This window comes from Eumetopias jubatus, unplaced genomic scaffold (assembly GCF_037043125.1).
Source record: "Eumetopias jubatus isolate StellerSeaLion01/CBP00866 unplaced genomic scaffold, mEumJub1_p1.0 scaffold_12, whole genome shotgun sequence".
Taxonomy (NCBI): domain Eukaryota; kingdom Metazoa; phylum Chordata; class Mammalia; order Carnivora; family Otariidae; genus Eumetopias; species Eumetopias jubatus.
Genome location: NW_028274818.1, coordinates 47,165,008 through 47,188,596, shown reverse-complemented (window position 1 = coordinate 47,188,596; position 23,589 = coordinate 47,165,008). Strand labels below are relative to the sequence as shown.

Here is a 23,589-nt window from a genome sequence, read left to right as displayed (position 1 = left end):
CATATGACAAAACTGGCCAGAAGGGGTTATAGGTAAGTAACACCTATAAAAGCCATGTGATACAACAGAAATCAGGGAGCATCTGTTTGATCCCAAAGCCATGCTTTTACCTCTTTACTGAGGCTCCCTCGCAGAGTAGAAAAGACAAGGCTGATTACATTTGCAAACATTTATTGAGTGCTTATTAGAAGCCAGGTACTATATTAAGTACTTTACTTAGGTAATTATTTAATTCTTAGACAGCTGATACTGACATGAACACAATCATTATCCCTATTTTAAAGATAAAGAAAATGACTGATGAAGAGATTACATAACTTGTCCAGTGCCTCCAGCATGTAAATGCCACAGCCACTATTTTATCCCATTTTCTCCTGACTGCAGACCTCAAGATCTTATCCATTTTATTTTATTAACACCTAAAGGTGAGGAGACTAGATTGCACTTCTAGCTCCATCCTTATGACTTGATTGAACATATGTCATTTTCTTCATAGTCTCAATTTCTCGGTTTTTCAAATGAGAAAAATGATGTCTATTCTGAATTTTTGTGGGGCAGTGTGGGGTTCAAATGAGAATGATTTATCAGGTGCTTTATTAATAGTAAATAACAAAGAGAAAGGTATATTTTAGACCGGGATACTGGCTAGGACCTTCTGAAAAGCTGTCTATTGTCAAATCTATTACTCAGGGAGTCACTTTTAAGTTTAGAGTTCATTTTTAATGAACAAATTTAGTAATGATAAAACTACCTTTTTAAAAGATTTTATTCATTTATTTGTCAGAGAGAGAGAGAGAGCACGAGCAGGGGGAGCGGCAGGCAGAGGGAGAAGCAGGCTCCCCACCAAGCAAGGAACCTGATGCAGGACTTGGGATCATGACCTAAGCCAAAGGCAGCTTCTTAACCCACGGAGCCACCCAGGCATCCCAAAACAACTTGATTTTTAATGTGGATTGTTTTTAGTAGATAGTATGGAAAGGTGTCCAACCAAGCAAGTTAATGTTTCATGTTATTATCCTGAGAGTTAGCCTTACATGGGGCTTTCTACTGATTTTGAGACATTTGGGAAAATTAGAACGGCAATGCACACCACACTGTGATGTTTCAAGGTACAGTGAGGGTCTCAGATTCATTAAAAGTAATCTATTGAAAGGTCCGGAAGACACTGGAGGCCCAGAAGGCAGCTCTGGTCAGGGGTTCTTCTGGGAAAGACAGAGGCGGGCCTGCAGGGTTCTTCCCCGCTGGGGGTGGGGGGGGATGAGAGGGCATGGCCTCCCAGGGTATGTAACCTGCTCCCTTGTGAGGAATCCAGTGCCCTGGGGTCCCTTGTCCAGAGAGACTTTTTATCCTGGGGCCTGGGAGGCCAGACGGTGCTGCCAGCCAGCCCTTGGTGCTCATGCTGCCCCCTGCATGCTTGCGCCTGAGACCAGCAGGCTCTTTGCTGAGCCTGGGAGACAGTGCTCCAGAGGGGCACACACTTGTGCCCAGGCGTCCTGGTTCTCAACTCTGAGATTCCGGTTTCCAAGACCATTCTTAAGTCTCCTTTGCAGTGCCTGGGGTGTAGGCAATGATTAACTGGGGGTTTTCTGGCTCTGGGAAAGTCAGTGGTTAAGGGCATGGGCTGTGGAGGCTGACGGATGAAGTCAAGGAACAGCAGGACTAAAGCAAAGTGCTTATAGAAGGTCACCCCCATTAGGCTGGAGGTCTATCCTGTGTAGAAGTTACCAGACAGTGCTGACTCAGAGTGGTCAAAACTGGAATGGGTATGCTTTTAGCATAAACTAGTCTTCTGGGGGAATTAGTCCAGTGCTGATGACTTCTGACCCCCTGCCTCCTCAGTTAAGCTGAAGCTGTGGAGCGCACCAGGCGGTTCTGGTCATCATGCTTCAGGCATTTGGGGAATCAATGGAGGGACAGAGAAGCACTGTGGACCCGTTCCCCGGGATGTCACTACCACATGGGAGGCACTACTGGGGAGAAGAGGGAGGGGAGGGGAGGGGAGGATAAAGCTGACTCTTTGTGAGACTTTGGGCACATTCTTTCTCTCTTCGGGGTTTCATTTCTCCAGTGGTCACCGTACGGCTTGGCTGGGGGGACAACCCTGGGGTGGGTCACAAAGATGGCTCCAGCCTTGTCTCTGCCTTCAGTGGAGTGGAAGAGGAGACAGTAAACAGAGTTACAATCCTAGATGACTGGGGTGGTGGCAAAAGTCTGTGGCCAATGACTGAGGGACCCCAGAGGAGGGGCAAATCATGTCACCTGGGGAGGACACTTGGATGAGATTGTTGTGATAGAACCAACATGCCCAATCTGAATCTTTTCACCACCCCAACCTGGGCCTGGCCAGGAGGCAGCTCAAGAAATGTCTTCGGAGGCCTCAGTCTTGCTGAAAGGAGGTACTCCCCGCTCCGGAGTTTCTGTTGACTACTGAGTGTCTTTGGTGTTGGGGCGGGGTGTGTGAGGGGTGTCAGATAGGCTAGGGGTCAGGCTGACCCGATGGCCCTGAGCCTTTAGACACACCCATCTTTGCTTAAAACCTTTCAAGCTCATCCCTTTGCCTTCAGGATAAAGTACGGATTCTTTAGCAGATCAAGGCCTTGAGTGCACAGACTCTTCAGACTAGACTAAAATTTCTCAATTTTGGAGTTGGATAATTCTCCATTGTTGGGGGCCATCTTATATACTATATGATGTGTGGCAGTTTCCCTGGCCTCTATGCGCTGAGATGTCAATAGCGCACATACCTCTCCCCAGTGGTGACAACCGAAAATGTCTCCAGACATTGCCACATGTCTATCCCCTGCGGGCACAAATCATCCCTGCAGGAGAACCACTGGACTAGAGGAGAATCAGCTACTCAACCTCTTTTGTTTCCAGAAACGTGCCTTTCTATCTCTTTCCTCATACAGACTTTTCTCCCTTCTTAACCTGGTTGATCCTTACTAGCGCTGCAGATCTCAGAATTCTCTCCCCCAGAAACTCCTCTCAGACCCTCTTAGACTGGGCCACGTACCCTCTTTGGGCTCCTGTAGCCCACTCCCCTGTTCCAGCTCTGCACACTTGGGATTGTCACTATGTGGGGACCAGTTTGTCTTCCCCACTAGGCTGGAAGCCCCAGGAGGGCAGAGTCTTCATCACACTGGTTTCCCAGCACCACCCAGCTCAGGGCCAAGTGCAAAACAAGAGCTCAGTGTTTGTGGACTGAATGGATCTTGAAACAGAGATTAGGCTGTGGAATTCCCTGATGCAGATGGTGGATGCCAGCAGTAAGGTTCTGCTGTGATGTCTTGCTTCTTCCAGCCCCTACCCAGCTGTCAGGGTCGCAGTGGTTTCTCAGCCCTCATGGGCCTCTTTACAGATGTTTCTAAGGATTGGATGTGAGATTGGATGTGTGGGTCCAAAAGCAAGAACAGTGTGTTAGTCACTACCACTCTCCCCTGTTCACGGGACCTGGCACAGAGCAGGAGGCTTGGTCCAATCTCCTGCCCAGCCAGCTTGCTCCTTCATTAGCCAGATTAGCCAGGGGCTCAGACATGAGGCCACACTCTGCCCTTCATTCCTTCAGCTAATGTGTGTTGAGGCCTCCCCCTACATGTAGGCCCAGTGTTATGGCTGGGATACAGTTGTGAAAAAACAGAGGCCCTGCCCTCTTGGAGCTCTGTTCTAATTGAAGGCAAGGGTACAGTGGGGCGAGAGGAGATCAGGGATGAATAATGAACAAGATGAATAAAAAACACTATATAGGGGGTCAGATGGCAATGACTGCCATGGAAAGAAAGAAAGTGGAGGAAAAAGTGAAGGCCAATGGGTAGGAGAGTTGCAATTTAGAAAGGTGGTCTAGGAAGTCATCTCTGAGAAGGTGATATCTGAACAAGGACCTGAAGGATGTGTGAGAGCCACACTGATAAACAGGGGAAGAGTGTTTTGAAGTTAAGGGAACAGCCAGTGTGAGGGCCCTGAGGTGGGAGGGGCCTGCTATGGTAAAGGAGCAGCTTGGTGGCCCATGTGGTTGGAGTAGGTGAAGTGAGGGAAAAGAAGTAAGAGCGGAGAGGCAGGGAGAGGCCAGCTCATACCAGGTCTTGGGCACCACAGTGAAGGCTCTTGCCTTTACTCCAAGGGAAGTGGGAGTCTCCAGGGACTTATCTCTTACTGAGGTAAAACTTAGATACCATGGTCGGTGTAGCATTCAGTGGCTTTCAGCTCATTGATGCAGGTGCACAGTGAGCTATCAGAACCGTCTGAGAACACTTCCATCCCCTCAGAAAGTTCTCGTTCCCTTTTGCAGTACCTCTCCACTCACACCCCCAGCCCCAGGCGACCACTAAAGTGTCTCCTGTCTTCACAGTTTTGCCTTTTCTAAAGATTTCTTTAAAAAAAAAAATCAATATAAGGTGTTTTATTTAATCTATTGTAAGCTGAGAAAACAGCTCTGAATGCATGCTAGAACTTTACAGATTTACTCTCCCCCACCTGTGTTTTGTGTTTGGTGTCACAGTTTATATACTTTTACCTTATGTACCCATTAGCAAATTATTTTAGTTATAGTTATTTTTAATACTTCTAACTTCCATGCTGGAGTTATGTGAATTACCCACCACCAGCACAACATTCGAGTATTGTGAATTTCACTATATGTTTACATTTACTGGTAACAGGAAAACATGTGAAAGTGTAAATCTAATTAGGCATCCTTTTCATTTCAGCTTGAAGTCCCTTTACCATTTCTTAAAAGGCCAGTCTTGATGAATGCCTTCAGCCTTTGCTTGTCCAGGAAACTCTCCTGCCATTTTGAAGGACAACCATGCTAGGTAGAGTATTCTTGGTTGGCAGTTTTCTTCCTTCAGCACTTTTTGGAGCCTTGTGGTTTGTGGCTTTGTGATCTCAACTCCTGACAGAGACATGGTCATCACTTCACCCGGGTGCGTGGCTAACGTCCCCTTCAAAACTCCCACTCTAGAAGAACTCAGCCATTCTAGCTTTTCTGAGTTTGCTCCTAGCATTTAGCTGGAGAACAACCACAAAACAGCCCTTTCTCTCCACGTGCCAGGGCTGTTTCCTTCTCCAAAGAACGTGACCAGATTCAGCCTAGAGACTGCAAGACCCTGGGTGCTTCATATCCTTTCTCTTCATATATATCCTAAGGCTCCTTCTTTTGCTCCAAAAAGATAATCAGGTCTGGCTTTGACACAACGAGACCCAAGAAGAGGTTTCTGAAGCTCTCACATCACATCCCCATACAATCCCCACTGAAGATGGTTCAGGCATCCCCCACTCCTGAGAGAATTTCAGGGCCACATCCCGGAATGTCAGCAGTCCCTGAGAACTGGCCATTTCTTTTTCTTTCACCTCAGCCTCTAGACTTACTTTTCAGAAGAGATGTGTGGAGAAATCCTCTAAGGATTTCTTATAAGTAGAACTTGTCGACAACAACAAATCCACATCCTAGTTAATATGGCTTTTTAGTACTTACTCTTCAGGGGTGAATCTCAAAAATAAATAAGGGCATAATTCAAAATGATAGCAATACTGCCTTTTAAGTTTGGTTTGTAAACTGAGGCATGAAGAGGCCAAATGAGTCACCACGTCATAAAATAAGTCACTCCCAGTAAGAAAAGAAAAACAGGGGATGTGATTCTGAGATTTCAAACCCCTATTCTGCATTGCTTCCTCCTGTTTAAACTTTTCACCCTACTAAAACTCTCTCCAATGAAAACAGCCTTAGGTAGGAAATCCCAATGTTTGTAGACTCACTTTTGAAAAGAACGCCTTGTATGTTTGTGTTTGATAACACTGTTGTAGTTACTAAAATATCAACTCATGTTTCTGGAATTTTGTAGGATTTCCACTGTGGAGGCAAGGTTATTTGTGTGTGCAAGCTTCTCAGTTCAGTATTTTCTTTAATGTCGGGTTGCTCTGGAATCATATAAATAATTGAATTTCCTTGATATACAAGCTAGTCTAAATTGGTTTTGAAAAATGATTAAGTGTGACTGGATAATTTTGTGCCACAATTTTTCCACCTGTGAGGTACTTTACAAAAGAGGAATACAAACATATTGCTTACACAAGCCCTCGGCAGAGAGAACAGAATAAAAATAGTAAAGGGTTAAAAGTGGTCATTTTAGCAAAATGGTTTAATCTGCACTGCGGTTATTTCCTTTGACGGTATTTCTGTTGCCCTATTAGACCACGAGTCCGGAGCAATAGGAAATTCAGTGACTACTGGTGGCAGACAGGTTGAATAAACAGGCTTTGTTTTCAGATCTATCAGACAGATAGATATCTTAAATTTGAATCTGTAACATGGAAGAAATAAAACAAAGCAGAAATTTCAATAATTTACTTAACTGATATCTCAACCTTCACCCTTCCGCTTATATTTCTTGGCATATCAAACAATTTTACAAGATATCGTAAGACAAATGTCAAACCCTCGTATTCAGGGTTTATTTTCAAGCAGTTCCTAGAATGTTCAAGACATAGTCACATCTCACAGCAAGAGGGAGACAACACTGATCAAATTTTCAAATCCAAACAGAATAAGATACCATAAGAGTTCTGTAAAAACAGCATAAGAATAAGTACTAGTCATAGTTTAAAAGAACATTAATGGACCATATTGTCCATTAAATTTCAGAATATTGGAGTAATGAAATTTGCTAAGGAAGAATTGTCTGCTACCAATTTTGATACTTGGTCCAGCAAGAACAACCCCAAGAAAGCATCAGGATAGAAGAGAGAGTTTGTTGTTAGGGTTATAAGAAATTTTGTATTTTGAGTAAATACTAAAGATGATCAAAACTAAAGCAAGTATAGATTTATGTACATGTTGTATGTTGCATTCAAAGTTGTCCTAGTGTTTTGTGGTCCTGATAGAATTAATTATTTCACCTTAAGATACTGAAGACCAGATCAATGATTGACACCTAGTACCTTTGCAACAGGTGATTTTAGACATAATGTCAGATCTAGGGAGCACACAATGTAAAAATCAAACAATCTGTGGATTGTTCCTTACTCATAATGAAGAGTAATGTCTAGTATTAGTTGGCAAATGTTTAAGCATCCTATTAATAACAATTATAAATCATAACAACTACGAATGCATAATACAGTGGTTTTTAATTTTCTTTTTTCCACCTGAACCTTCCACAGAGTACACCACAAAAATCACCAAGACTCATACAAGATATATAATTAGAGGGTAAATCTATCTGTTTACACTGAAGATAATAACTTTCTACTATTCCAGAGCTCCCCCTTTCCAATAGCAATATCTATTGCCCAAAAGAGGCAGGAGAGTGTATCAGCGGAGATCAAGGGGTTTGGCATCAGATAAACCCACATTCAAATCCAGCTCTGCAACTTGCCAGCTGAGTTTCCAATAGTCTGTTGTACAAGTCATTTCATCAGAATGACTCAGTTTCTTCATCAGTGAAATGGAAAACAGAGTTGTTGGAAAAATAAATCACCTTGTTCAAAGACCATGGAAGAGCAACTGGCTTACAGTAGGACTCAGTATATCATGGTTCAAATATCTATGAAAATTAATAATCAGAATTCTAGTGGGACTAAAGTTACAGCAAAATGGACCTGAAGAATATTGCCCCCAGATTATGATAAAGTGCAGAGAACCATTCCTTTTTAACTATAGAAAACATGTTCTTCTACGTGATTGGAACACTCGTATTCTCAAGAAATAGTTAGCCTCTCACTGCCTTTTTTTTAGTACTATATAAAAATAAAACCTGACACATTTTTACCTTTTACTCTTTAATCTCCTTTTGAAAGCAATCATCAAACCATGAGATGCACTACGATACACTTAAGGTTACATTTTCTTTTACATAATCTATATCACATTCTTATCTTTCTGATGATATATTATCTCATTTTGAATTTAGAAAACCATGCCAGTATATCTGCAAATCATTCCTGCAGGAAGCAAAACTCTTTCATCATCCTTCTCATTCTCACTGACTTTAATATCCAAGGATAACGTTTTTCTAACTTTGCTTTAGCTCCTGCATGATCCTACATAGCTACATTTTAGGTGGAACATCACTGAATAACAAACATCTAATTTACTGCCAGACCAATAGATTATTTGATAGAGAATGGCTAAACTCTTTTTATCTACAGTTAGACTTATTTTTAAGACACCTTCGAAGTCCCATGTGGCCATACGCCTCAGTTTCTGGTAGTGCAACGTGGGCAGAAATGTCCCATGCCATTCTTCCCCCATTATTGAGCAGAATGCCAGTGCCCAGAGAGTCCTCGATGCTACACACTGAAGAATGAGGGCACAACAGACTTGGGATGGGAATGACTGTGTTGAGCAGAACCCTTGCCCCTACTGCAGATCAGCCTCTACAAAAGCAAGAAACAAACTCATGAAGTCTATGAGATGTCAGAGTTTATCTCCTATAGCGTCTAGCATCCTTAAATAATATAGAAATTGTTGCATTTCACAGTTATAACTTTGACATTTATGTCTAGAATTTATTTGAGTTAATTGTTGTATAAGGAGTAAAATAAAGGTTGATTGTTGTTTTTTTCCATACAGACATCCAGAACCATTTGTTAAAAAATTTTCCTTTCTTATTGAATATGTGTCGCATTTTTGCTGAAAGAGAAATGATCATGTATGTGTGGGTGTACTTCTGGAAGCCTTCTGTTCCATTGATCTAGATGGCTATCCTCTCACCCATACCACCTTGTTCTTGATTACTGTAGTTTTACTGTAAGCCTTAAAATCAAGTGGTGTGGGATGCCCGGGTGGCTTAGTTGGTTAAGCGTCTGCCTTTGGCTCAGGTCATGATCCCAGGGTCCTGGGAATGAGTCCCACATTGGGCCAAGGAGCCTGCTTCTCCCTCTCTCTGCCACTCCCCCTGCTTACGCTCTCTCTCTCTCTCTCTCTCAGACAAATAAATAAATAAAATCTTTTAAAAAAAATCAAGTGGTGTAATTCCTCTAACTTTATGCTGCTTTTTAAAATTACTCTGGCTATACTAAATTGTTTGCACTTTCACATGAATTTTTAGAATAAACTTGTCAATTCTATCTTAAAAGCCTCCTGAAATTTTACTGAAATTACATGAAATCTGGATCATTTTTGGTAGAACTGAAATCTTAGCAAAACTGAGTCTTCTAATTAGTTAGGGTAATTCTCACTATTTAGGTAAGTCTTCTTAAACTCAATTCATCAAGGATTGTAGTTTGCAGTACATAGGTCTTGCACCTATTTTGTTAAGTTTATCCCTAAGTAGTTTGTTTTCTCACGCTATTGGGAATGAAATTATTTGTTACTAGTATATAGAAATACTACTGGTTTTTGTATAGTATACAATATTGGATCTTGTGTTCATGCTCAATTAACTTAGTTTTAGTAGGGTTATTATTATTATTATTACTATTATTATTCCTTAAGATTTTCTATGTACTCCCACAACACCATTATGCTGTCTGTATATAAAAGCAATTTTACTTCTTCCTTTCTATAACATATGGTTTTAATTTCTCTTTCTTACCTTACTGCACCAACTGAGGCCTCCAGTATAATGCTAATTAGAAGTGGTAATGGTGGACATCCTTGGCTTTGTAAGGTCCCGAGCAGGCTGCTCCCAGATGTGCCGCTTTGGCATGAAGAGTATTTTGAGTTAAAAACAATCAAAACCCAGCATATTCAGGAAAAAGCTCTTGACCTCCCCTTCAACTGCCTGCTAGTAACATAAAGAGACCTATTAACAGATTATTTTTTACCTAAGAAACTTATCTGTATAACAGGGCAGCCTTTGTTTTCCAAATATCTCCTTTTCACTTTCCTACTAATGGTCTTCCTCCCTTTGTATTCTCAGATCTCAGCCCTGAATCCTTAGTTTTTAGGATGCCATATAGCCTTTTCTGACTGTCTTTGGATTTTCACGTCTGAGTGGATCCCTCATATGTACAAGATTAAATCTGATTTTCTCTTGTTCATCTACATCATGTCAATTTGATTCTTGGTCTAGCAGAAGGATCTTAAAAGGCAGAGGAAATTCTTCTTTCCCAACGTTGGTGTAGTCGGCAGGACACTTGAACTCCTTGGACACTGCTCACCTCAGACATTGCTGCAACTGAGAGATCCTTGGGATATCTGACGAACAGCCCACAGAAGATTTCTTACTATACCAGTTCCCTGGAACCTCTATCTGCATAGTCCGATGGAGCAAGAATGGTGAGAAAAATTCTTTCTGTCTTTTTCTAATTTAGATTAGCAGGAGAAAACACTTAGGGAACTTAGTAACTCTTGGTAGAAATTTGGTAGAGTACTCTTTGGTTATTCTCGAGTTTCTTCCCAGAGATGGTTTTTGTTTTCTTTTGTCTATGTCTTTTATGTCTTTTGTCATTAAGAGGAATTACCACAGGCATAGGCCCTATCAGTCAGCTGCTCAAGCCAGCCTCACAGACTGGTGAGTTCATGGTTCTTGTTCAGATCAGTGTCTGTTTAAGCAAACTTTGCTATCGGTTAATGTGCACCTGAGGTAAAAGCTATTGCTAAAGGGACATCTTGGAAGCCAAGGCCACAAAATTCAGGGACATGGATCAAGCACTTTAAAGCTGTTGGAGCACTCACCACCTAACTCAGACTCCTGTGTTAGGATAAGTTGGTCATGGAATGAGTTTAACTGACACTAGGTTATGCCAACCTCAAAAAAACTTCCATGCAACAAGGTACACTGTAAAACCCCCAAGCCCATGGCCCATCCTTTTTAGGTGTTAGTGTGGCTCCAAGAGACCCAAAACTTAGCCAAAAGAAAAGCTGAATGAGGTTTTCCTTCTGTCTTGTTCTATGTCCTAAGAGCTAGGCTTGGTGACCAGTGAGAAGATGCTCTTTGGTCTTCACCATCTGGAGAGTGTACTTACTGGGGTGCACACTGGTGGCCAGCTGGATAGACTAGGGTTCTGAGTCTCCCTGTCCATTCGTGCCAGCCCCCAGGTGTGTCTGTTGTGAGAGGTTGCAGCCCGTAGGTACCTTTGTTGTCTCAACCTCCATAGTTTGTCAGTGCTAGAAAGTCCCATTTCAGCAGTGCCAGCCTGGTGTCACAACTTAGTAGGTTATGACTAGAGGTGTGTCACATTTCTGTGGGAGATTGGAGACCGGAGACTCCACCATCCTTATTGCCCATGCAACGAAGGTTTTTGCTTTCTTAGACTAATTTCAGGAGTAAACTTTTGGGTCATGGTGGTTGCATCATCTGTGCCCTCTCTGGATGCCTCTTGCATCTTTGGTTAAGCCATTAAAGGGCTTATTGGTTTGAGTCACTATTAATAGATCCTACTCATCAATTGCCAGATGGATCCTTTAAATTGGCTTTTAAAAAAAACAAATATATTCTTAGTAGAGAGCTCTCAACTGTCTTAGTAGTAGTATAAAACCTAACCTTAAGTACTCCCTTGACAAGATGAAAGAACATAAATTACACTTAAGACAAAAATGTCCACATCCAATGTAAATTCCCCTTCTTAAAATCCAGCCTCATATGCCTGTTTTTTTAACTTCTCTTTCCCTGTAGGAATTACAGAGAGCACACTGGCTTAATCTAGGTCCCAAGGACACAGGTTGCTCATGTAAGTGCTGAAAGCCAGGAAATGAATTTCACACAAGCTCCAGAGATTGTCAGTAAGGCCGGCTTTGCTCCTACCTTCCAGGGCTCTGTCCTCAGGCTCTGCCGCTTCAGGCATTCCTATGCAGTGTCCTTTGCAGATACACCCCAGACTGCCCCCCAACACAAAAGAATTAATGTCCCATGGGACAGCAGCAGATCTTCTAACCTACATTTTCAGAAGAGTCTCCCAAATTTATTTATTTATTTATTTATTTATTTATTTATTTATTTATTTATAAGATTTTATTTTATTTTTGACAGATGGACAGAGAGTGTACAAGCAAGGGAAGCAGAAGGCAGAGGCGGAGGGAGAAGCAGATTCCCTGCTCAGCAGGGAGCCCGATGCGGGGCTCTATCCCAGGACCCTGGGATCATGACCTGAGCTGAAGGCAGACACTTAACGACTGAGTCACCCAGGTGCCCTGATTCTCCCAAATTTAGAGGGGAATTCGAAAGATGAATGATGATTCACAACTCCCCCTTCATAGAGGAAGCAGACGATCCAAATTTCTCCTAGGCCCTCCTACAAATGATCTGTAAAAGGTTAATATTCAGAAGTTAATTAAAAGCCAATGTTGAATTGTATAACCAGAAAGAAGACTTTTGTTCAGGTGCTTTATATGGACTTTACAAAGTCATAAATCTTCTGATTCCCACTTTGGTTAAAAATATCCCTGATATAAAAAAGCAAATGTAGTTAAAATGATGAGCCAATCTCTTGATATTTAGGCTATAACCCAGTTCATTAGGGAATTAGAAAAAACTGTATCTTGGCGGAGCAAGATGGCAGAGAAGTAGGAGACCTGGATTTTGTCTGGTCTCAGGAATTCAGCTGGATAGGGATCAAACCATTCTGAACACCTACGAACTCAACAGGAGATCAAAGAAGAGAGTAGCAACAACTCTCTGAACAGAGAAGCGACCACTTACTGGAAGGTAGGACGTGCGGAGACGTGAATCCGAGGCGATATTTGGGAGGATAGATGGCAGGGGAGGGGGCCTCCATCGGCCGCTTCTGGCAAGTCATAGAGCTGCGGAACACAAAATTGGAACTTTTAGAAGTCGGCTCCACTGAGGGGCATCACTCCAGTGGCTAAGCTGGGGGTGGAACCCTCGCAGGACACTGTGGTCTCAGGACCCTCAGGGTCACAGAAAGACTGGGGGTGCCTGAGTGCAGCAGAGCTCCCAGGTACCAGAGCAGGGAAGCCGGCTGCAGAGACGGAGCCAAGGCGCGGGCTCTCAGCTCGGGGTTGCCCTAAACTGTGATCCGCGGCCCAGTCGGGCCACTGCTCCTCCAGCAGGGACCCAACAAGCGGCAGAGCTGGGGAGACTCCCCTTCCTCCCCGGGAGGAGCGGTGCGGGAGAGCACCGCAGGGATCTGCTGGGTTTGGACACTCCACACCGAGTTGGGTGCCATTATAGAAACGCTCGGTCACAGGCTGAGTGAAGACAGAGTGCGGCCAGAGACTGGGGAGACGGGAGTGACTGACTGCTTTTCTCTGGGGGCACACTGAGGAGCGGGGCCCCGAGTTCTCAGCTCCTCCGGGTGGAGATTGGGAGGCCACCATTTTCACCCTGGTCCTCCAAAGCTGTACCGAGAGCTTGCAGGGAACAAAAGCTCCTGAGAGCAAACCTGAGCAGCTTGCTTAGCCCGGACCGACAAGAGTGGGGCAATTCCACCTCCCGCAAAGACATTTGGGAACCACGGCAACAGGCCCCTCCCTCAGAAAATCAGCACAAACAGCCAGCAAGCCAAGACCAAGTTTACCGATCAAGGAGAATGGGAGAACTCCAGCGCGAGGGGAATACTGCACATAGAATTCATGGCTTTTTTTACCACGATTCATTAGTTTTTCAAAGTTAATTTTTTTAACTGTTTTTTTTTTGAATTTTTCTTTTTCCCTTTTTCAACCAACATCTTATCAATCCCTTTTTTATTTTTTTATTTTATTTTTTTAAAGATTTTATTTATTTATTTGAGAGAGAGAATGAGATAGAGAGCATGAGAGGGGGGAGGGTCAGAGGGAGAAGCAGACTTCCCCTGAGCAGGGAGCCCGATGTGGGACTCGATCCCGGGACTCCAGGATGATGACCTGAGCCGAAGGCAGTCGCTTAAACAACTGAGCCAGCCAGGTGCCCCTCAATCCCTTTTTTAAAAAAATTTTTTTATTTTTCATTTTTAGAGTCATATTTTATCCCTTCATAGTAGTTACCCTTATTTTTGGCATATATATATATAAGTTGTCCTCTCTTTAAAATTTTAAGATACAGTTTCTTCTAACAGATCAAAATATACCCTAAATCTCTAGTGTATGGCTTTGTTCTAGTCTCCTGCCTGGTCACATTCTCTCCCTATTTTTTTCTTTTTTTTTTTAAATCTTCTTCTTTCTTTTTTCAAACAACTTCTTATCAATTCCTTTTATAAAATCTTTTATAATTTTCATCTTTACACTCATCTTCCATCCCTTCATTGTATCAACCGTTATTTTGTACATATATAAGTCTTTCTTCCTTTAAAATTTTAGGAGGCACTTTTTTCTAACAGACCAAAATACGCGCAAAATCTAGTGTGTGGCAATGATCTATGCACTAGCCTGATCATATTTGATCATATTCTGGTTTTTTTGTATTGTTCTGTTTTTGTTTTTATCTTTTTCTTTTTCTCTCTTTCTTTTTTCTTTCTTTCCCTTTCTTTTCCCCTGGTTTCAGGTCTTTTCTGATTTGTATACAGTATATTTGCTGGGGACGTTGTTAACCTGTTAGCATTTTGTTCACTCATTCATCTATTCTCCTCTGGACAAAATGACAAGATGAAAAAAATCGCCTCAGTAAAAAGAACAAAAGGTAATACCATCAGCCAGGGACCTACTCAATACTGATATTAGTACGATGTCGGACCCAGAGTTCAGAATCATGACTTGAAAGATACTAGCTGGGCTTGAAAAAAGCATGGAAGTTATTAGAGAAACCCCTTCTGGAGAAATAAAAGAACTAAAATCTAACCAAGTCAAAATCAAAAAGGCTATTAATGAGGTACAATTAAAAATGGGGGCACTAACTGCTAGGATAAATGAGACAGAAGAGAGAATCAGCGATATAGAAGACTAAATGATGGAAAATAAAGAGGCTGAGAAAAAGAGAGAGAAACAACTACAGGAGCACGAGGGCAGAATTCGAGAGATAAGCGATACCATAAGACGAAACAACATTAGAATAATTGGGATCCCAGAAGAAGAAGGAGAGAGAGGGGCAGAAGGTATATTGGAGCAAATAATAGCAGAGAACCTCCCTAATGTGAGGAATGAAACAGGCATCAAAATCCAGGAGGCACAGAGAACCCCTCTCAAAATCAATAAAAATAGGTCAACCCCGCGACATCTAATAGTAAAACTTACGAGTCTCAGAGACAAAGAGAAAATCCTGAAAGCAGCTCGGGAGAAGAGATATATAACCTACAATGGTAGAAATATTAGATTGGCAACAGACCTATCCACAGACCTGGCAGGCCAGAAAGGACTGGCATGATATCTTCAGAGCACTAAATGAGAAAAATATGCAGCCAAGAATACTATATCCAGCTAGGCTGTCATTGAAAATAGAAGGAGAGATAAAAAGCTTCCAGGACAAACAAAAACTAAAGGAACTTGCAAACATGAAACCAGCCCTCTAAGAAATATTGAAAGGGGTCCTCTAAGCAAAGAGAGAGCCTAAAAGCAGCATAGATCAGAAAGGAACACAGACAATATACAGTAACAGTCACCTACAGCAATACAATGGCACTAAATTCAAACCTTTCAATCGTTACCCTGAATGTAAATGGGCTAAATGCCCCAATCAAAAGACACAGGCTATCAAATTGGATTAAAAAACAAGACCCATCAATATGCTGTCTGCAAGAGACTCATTTTAGACCCAAAGACACCCCCAGATTGAAAGTGAGGGGGTGGAAAACCATTTACCATGCTAATGGACACCAAAAGACAGCTGGGGTGGCAATCCTTATATCAGACAAATTAGATTTTAAAACAAAGACTGTAATCAGAGATGAGGAAGGACACTATATCCTACTTAAAGGGTCTATCCAACAAGAAGATCTAACAATTGTAAATATCTATGCCCCTAACATGGGAGCAGCCAATTTTATAAGGCAATTAATAACAAAAGCAAAGAAACACATTGACAACAATACAATAATAGTGGGGGATTTTAACACCCCCCCTAACTGAAATGGACAGATCATCTAAGCAAAAGATCAACAAGGAAATAAAGACTTGAAATGACACACTGGACCAAATGAACTTTACAGACATATTCAGAACATTCCATCCCAAAGCAACGGAATACACATTCTTCTCTAGTGCCCCTGGAACATTCTCCAGAATTGATCACATCCTAGGTCACAAATCAGGTCTCAACTGGTACCAAAAGACTGGGATCATTCCCTGCATATTTTCAGACCACAGTGCTTTGAAACTAGAACTCAATCACAAGAGGAAAGTCGGAAAGAACTCAAATACATGGAGGCTAAAGAGCATCCTACTAAAGAATGAATGGGTCAACCAGGAAATTAAAGAAGAATTTAAAAAATTCATGGAAACCAATGAAAATGAAAATACAACTGTTCAAAATCTTTGGGATGCAGCAAAGGCAGTCCTGAGAGGAAAGTATATAGCAATACAAGCCTTTCTCAAGAAACAAGAAAGGTCTCAAATACACAACCTAACCCTACACCTAAAGGAGCTGGAGAAAGAACAGCAAATAAAGCCTAAACCCAGCAGGAGAAGAGAAATAATAAAGATCAGAGCAGAAATCAGTGAAATAGAAACCAAAAGAATTGTAGAACAGATCAATGAAACTAGAAGCTGGTTCTTTGAAAGAATTAACAAGATTGATAAACCCCTGGCCAGACTTATCAAAAAGAAAAATGACCCAAATCAACAAAATCATGAATGAAAGAGGAGAGATCACAACCAACACCAAAGACATACGAACAATTATAAGAACATATTATGAGCAACTCTATGCCAGCAAATTAGATAACCTGGAAGAAATGGGTGCATTCCTAGAGATGTGTCAATTACCAAAATTGAACCAGGAAGAAATAGAAAACCTGGACAGACCTATAACCACTAAGGAAATTGAAGCAGTCATCAAAAATCTCCCAACAAACAAAAGCCCAGGGCCAGATGGCTTCCCAAGGGAATTCTACCAAACATTTAAAGAAGAATTAATACCTATTCTCCTGAAACTGTTCCAAAAAATAGAAATGGAAGGAAAACTTCCAAACTCATTTTATGAGGCCACCATTAACTTGATCCCAAAACCAGACAAAGAACCCATCAAAAAGGAGAATTACAGACCAATATCCTTGATGAACATGGATGCAAAAATTCTCACCAAAATACTAGCTAATAGGATCCAACAGTACATTAAAAAGATTCTTCACCATGAACAAGTGGGATTTATCCCTGGGCTGCAAGGTTGGTTCAACATCTGCAAATCAAACAGCGTGATACAATACATTAACAAAAGAAAGAACAAGAATCATATGATCCTCTCAATAGATGCAGAAAAAGCATTTGACAAAGTACAGCATCCTTTCTTGATCAAAACTCTTCAGAGTATAGGGATAGAGGGTACATACCTCAATATCATAAAAGCCATCTATGAAAAACCTACAGCAAATATCCCCTAAGGTCAGGAATGCAGCAGGGATGTCCACTATCACCACTGCTATTCCACATAGTATTAGAAGTCCTAACCACAGCAATCAGACAACAAAAAGAAATCAAAGGCATCCAAATTGGCAAAGAGGAAGTCAAACTCTCACTCTTTGCAGATGATATGATAGTGTATGTGGAAAACCCAAAAACCTCCACCCCAAAACTGCTAGAACTCATACAGGAATTCGGTAAAGTAGCATGATATAAAATCAATGCACAGAAATCAGTGGCATTCCTATACACCAACAACAAGACCGAAGAGAGACAAATTAAGAGTCGATCCCATTTACAATTGCACCCAACACCATAAGATACCTAGGAATAAATCTAACCAAAGAGGCAAAGGATCTGTACTCAGAAAACTATAAAATACTCATGAAAGAAATTGAAGAAGACACAAAGAAATGGAAAAACGTTCCATGCTCATGGATTGGAAGAACAAACATTGTGAAGATGTCAATGCTACCTAGAGCAATCTACACATTCAATGCAATCCCCATCAAAATACCATCCACTTTTTTCAAAGAAATAGAACAAATAATCCTAAAATTTGTATGGAACCAGAAGAGATCCCGAATAGCCAGAGGAATGTTGAAAAAGAAAAGCAAAGCTGGCGGCATCACTATTCCGGACTTCCAGCTCTATTACAAAGCTGTCATCATCAAGACAGTGTGGTAGTGGCACAAAAACAGACACATAGATCAATGGAACAGAATAGAGAGCCCAGAAATGGACCCTCAACTCTATGGTCAACTCATCTTTGACAAAGCAGGAAGGAATGTCCAATGGCAAAAAGACAGTCCTCTTCAACAAATGGTGTTGGGAAAATTGGACAGCCACATGCAGAAGAATGAAACTGGACCATTTCCTTACACCACACACAAAAATAGACTCCCGATGGTTGAAAGACCTAAACGTGAGACAGGAGTCCATCAAAATTCTAAAGTAGAACACAGGTAGCAACCTCTTTGACCTCAGCCACAGCAACTTCTTCCTAGAAACATCGCCAAATGCAAGGAAAGCAAGGGCCAAAATGAACTATTGGGATTTTATCAAGATAAAAAGCTTTTGCACAGTAAAAGAAACAGTCCACAAAACCAAAAGACAACCGACAGAATGGGAGAAAATATTTGCAAATGACAGATCAGATAAAGGGCTACTATCCAAAATCTATAAAGACCTTATCAAACTCAACACCCAAAGAACAAATAATCCAATCAAGATATGGGCAGAAGACATGAACAGACATTTTTCCAAAGAAGACATCCAAATGGCCAACAGACACATGAAAAAGTGTTCAACATCGCTCGGCATCAGGGAAATCCAAATCAAAACCTCAATGAGATACCACCTCACACCCGTCAGAATGGCTAAAATTAACAAGTCAGGAAATGACAGATGTTGGCGGGGATGCGGAGAAAGGGGAACCCTCCTACACTGTTGGTGGGCATGCAAGCTGGTGCAACCACTCTGGAAAACAGTAGGGAGGTTCCTCAAACAGTTCAAAATAGAGCTACCATATGATCCAGCAATTGCACTACTGGGTATTTACCCCAAAGATACAAATGTAGGGATCTGAAGGGGTACATGCACCCCAATGTTTATAGCAGCAATGTCCACAATAGCCAAACTGTGGAAAGAGCCAAGATGTCCATCGACAGATGAATGGATAAAGAAGAGGTGGTATATATACACAATGGAATTCTATGCAGCCATCAAAAGGAATGAGATCTTGCCATTTGCAACGACATGGATGGAACTGGAGGGTGTTATGCTGAGTGAAATAAGTCAATCAGAGAAAGACATGTATCATTTGACCTCACTGATATGAGGAATTCTTAATCTCAGGAAACTGAGGGTTGCTGGAGTGGTGAGGGGTGGGAGGGATGGGGTGGCTGGGTGATAGACTTTGGGGAGGGTATGTGCTATGGTGAGCCCTGTGAATTGTGCAAGACTGTTGAATAACAGATCTGTACCTCTGAAACAAATAATGCAACATATGTTAAGAAAAAAGAAAAAGAAGTCGATAGCAGGAGGGGAAGAATGAAGGGGAGTAAGTCGGAGGGGGAGAGGAACCATGAGAGATGATGGACTCTGAAAAACAAACTGAGGGTTCTAGAGGGGAGGAGGGTGGGGGGATGGGTTAGCCTGGTGATGGGTATTAAAGAGGGCACGTTCTGCGTGGAGCACTGGGTGTTATGCACAAACAATGAATCATGGAACACTACATCAAAAACTAATAATGTAATGTATGGTGATTAACATAACAATAAAAAACTGTACCTCTATAAAATCAGGAATGCAACTCTATAAAGGATTAAAAGCCCACCCATCTTTAACAATCCTCATAAGTTGTCTATTCCTCTCAAAACATTTGTGGACATTATAAAAGATCAACATATTGGAACAAAACTGTCCTGTACCTTAAACAAACAAAAAAGGTAAATTTTAAGTAGAAATTACCCTGAAACTCTAGGGAAAAATATTTTTTTTTACATTCTCTGTCCCTTGAAATTATAAATCTTACCATGTCTTTGAAATGTAATCAGCCCACAATTGCCTCAGACTGAAAAAAAGGTGAGCGGGGGAGCTGTTGGTTAGGGGGAAAAGGCGTTTTTATTTTTATTTTTTTAAGATTTTATTTATTTATTTGACAGAGATAGCAAGAGTAGAAACACAAGCAGCGGGAGTGGGAGAGGGAGAGCAAGCTTCCCTCAGAGGAGGGAGCCCGATGTGGCACTTGACTCCAGGACCCTGGGATCATGACCTGAGCTGAAGGCAGACGCTTAAGGACTGAGCCACCCAGGCGCCCAGAAAAGGTGTTTTTAAAACACAAACTGCTTAGTGCTCAGACTCCAACCTCTAATAACAAAATCTTCACCTTGAAGAAAACTTGGATACTTTGTGCCTTTGGGATGTAAATTTCCTCCCCTCCACCCCACTCTGGGAAGTAAGAGCTATTCTTTGAGGTGCAAATTTTAGGGAGAAGTTTTTCATCAGGAAGGGAAAAAAGGGTATTTTAAAAAATAGGCTTTTAATGTCTTTTCCACAATAAGATTTTTGTTTGCATCTTATCTGTATATGTGTGTTCATTCATGTTGTAAAATGTGAGATATTTTCTCTACCTCTATCTCTGGTTGTACTGCTGAAATTTGTTAAAGAGCTCTACTTAGTATAGTGTGAAGGCAAGTGCTTATAAGGATCACGCATTCTAAAACTCAGCTGCACAGAGGCGTTAAGGTGGCAGAGTAGTAAGAGGACCTTAAGCTTGCCTTGTCCCTCAAACAGAGATAATTATCAAATCATTTTGAACACCCAGGAAATCGATGTGAAGATGGAGAGAACACACCGCACAACTAGAGGGAGAAATGAGGCCACACTGGAAATAGGAGGTGCGGAGACAGGATTTGGGGAAGAAGGGAATCACAGGTGCTGTAGAGGGGAGGGAGCCCTGACCACAGAGAGAGGAGAGGGGGAGAGAAATAAAGGATAAAGCAGCAGCAGGGGATTGCACAAGAAGAACACTTCCCCAAAACCATTCGCTGGGAAACTGAGGGGCAGATTATTTAAGTTTTTTAAAACTCAGAAAGCTAGAAACTAACCCAAATGTTTTTTGAGTTAATGTGATCTGGGAAAATGTTCAGTATTAAAGTTAATTTGAAGTCATTGGTTTGAGGGGCACCTGGCTGGCTCAGTCAGTAGAGCATGTGACTCTTGATCTCAGGGTCATGAGTTCAAGCCCCACATTGAGCACGGAGGCTACTTAAGAAAAATAACGTTGTTGGTTTGATTAAAATAGATGTCTTTAAAGTTATCAGTATTAAATATATTAACTTTTATTCTGGCTGTGTTTACTAAAAGTCAAATAAATTCATGTTATCTTTGTTGCAAAATTTATCTGAAAAAAACTTAGAATAATGGTTGACTTTGCCTAACGCCTCATGAAGTTTTATGGGTGGTCTAAACCTAAGTGTTAAAAACAAGTAAACTCGATAGATTTAAACAAAACAAAAAGGTTTGTGGGTAAACTTCCAAATAAAGTTTTATAACCTGAAACTTTTAAGTTTTGCTAATTAAATAAAAATGATGAGTTAACTTAAATTCATTAAATAATCTAGATCATTTCCAAAAATGATAAAATAATAAAACATTAATATTTTTTATCTAATTTCTTTTTTTTCCTTCTCTTCTCTTTTTTCTTTTTAAGTAGGCTCCCTGCCCAGCATGGAGCCCAACACCTGGTTTGAACTCACGATCCTGAGATCAAGACATGAACAGAGATCAAGAGTGGGATGCTCAACCATTTGAGCCACCCAACCTCCCTTCTAATTTTTTCTTATTACAGAAAAACTAAAGATAAATTTGAGTCTGTTAGTAAGCATGTTTTGTGCTTAATTTAAAAACTGTACTACAGAAAAGCACACGTTTTTAGACATTATGAAATGTGTTTATAAATTTGCCAATCTAAAGAATACTGGTATAGCAGACAACTCACAACTGCTTCCTGCTTAGTTTTTACTAGAAACTAAGGTTTCTAGGAGTTAAGGATTCTAAGAAATGTAATTAAGACTATTGGAAAAAATAAAGGAAACAACTCTGTATGTAAGGAAAGTAAGATGTGTGGTTTGGGTAAGCAAAGGAATAAAAACATTTTTGTTGAGAGAAAACTAGATTTGTTCTCAAGTGAGACTGGTTACTTCCGAGAGGGAACTTAGGACAAAATCTGAATGGAAAAAAGAAAGTTGTAGAAGGTTTATGGAAAAAGAATATTTGGAGAAGAGTTTTATATGTGGTCGGTGCTGGCTAAGATTCAGACAAACGTAGGTAAATGAGTTTTAGTATCAAAAATATACCGATGCAATATTAAATACTCTTTTCTCTTTGCTTAAAGGACAAAGTTTTCTTCAACTATTGGGGTCTGCTCTTAAAAAAAATCATAAACAAAGTTTTTCTTTACTCTAAAGTTATCTGCCTGGAAAAATAAGGATTCTCTGTTTTGCCAAAATAATTCCTGTGTTTACCAGATCTTTGATTACACAAGAAAACTGAGACTGACTGTTCAAAGAGCCAGGCATGCCTGAGTGGCTCAGTCAGTTAAGCCTCCGAGTCTTGATTTCGGCTAGGTCATGATCTAAGGGTCATGAGATTGAGGCCCGCATCAGGCTGTGCACTGAGTGTGTAGCCTGCTTAAGACTCTCATGACCCTGAAATCAAGACCTAAGCTGAGATCCAGAGTGGGACGCTCAACCAAGTGCGAACGCGTCATGCATTCTCTCTCTCTCTCTTTAAAAAAAAAAAAGCTAAAAGTTTGCTTACAACTATGTAGCCTTGTTTATTTGCCCTTAAAATCTTTTATTGTTTTTATAGAGCGCCGCGCGCAGCGGACAGAGACAGCAACTATTGGCGTCACCACCACCCGACTGCTTTTCCTGGAGACAGGAGTAGAAGGCCGGCGAGTTGGTCATAACGGCAGGTGAAGAAATTAATGAAGACTATCCGGTAGAAATTCATGAGTATTAATCAACATTTGAGAATTCCATTGGTGCTGTGGATGAGATGCTGAAGACCATGATGTCTGTTTCTAGAAATGAGCTGTTGCAGAAGTTGGACCCTCTTGAGCAAGCCAAAGTGGATTTAGTTTCTGCTTACACATTAAATTCAATGTTTTGGGTTTATTTGGCAACTCAGGGAGTTAATCCTAAGGAACATCCAGTAAAGCAGGAATTGGAAAGAATCAGAATATACATGAACAGAGTCAAGGAAATAACACAAGAAAAAGGCTAGCAAGCTGGACAGAGGTGCAGCTTCAAGATTTGTGAAAAATGCCCTTTGGGAACCAAAACCTAAAAATGCATCCAAAGTTGCCAATAAAGGAAAAAGTAAAAATTAACCCTTTGGTTTTGATGTACACATAATGTAAAAGTACGTCACTTTTATTGTTTTCCACAAAATAGATGATTATGTGGCATTGCAAGCTTTAAATGTATTTGTTACTGAATCCATATATAAAATTTACATTTAAAAAAATCTTTTATTGTCTTTTTAACTTTGGTTAAATAAAAAGTAAGTATTATTTTATAATGATTTATGATCCTATTTAATTGTAGTTAATCAAATGTTTTATTTCTATATTATATATTTTACATGATTTTTATAATGATTTGTGATCCTATTTAATCCTACTTAATCAAATGTTCAAGTCTTTGGATATTTTTTGG

General features: G+C 40.9%; 1 pseudogene; it reads left to right on the top strand.

Moving 5' to 3' along the window:
* LOC114222851 (nuclear nucleic acid-binding protein C1D pseudogene) overlaps positions 1 to 23,276 on the top strand; it is a 34,372-nt pseudogene extending 11,096 nt beyond the window's left edge.
* The last annotated feature ends 313 nt before the right edge of the window (positions 23,277 to 23,589 follow it).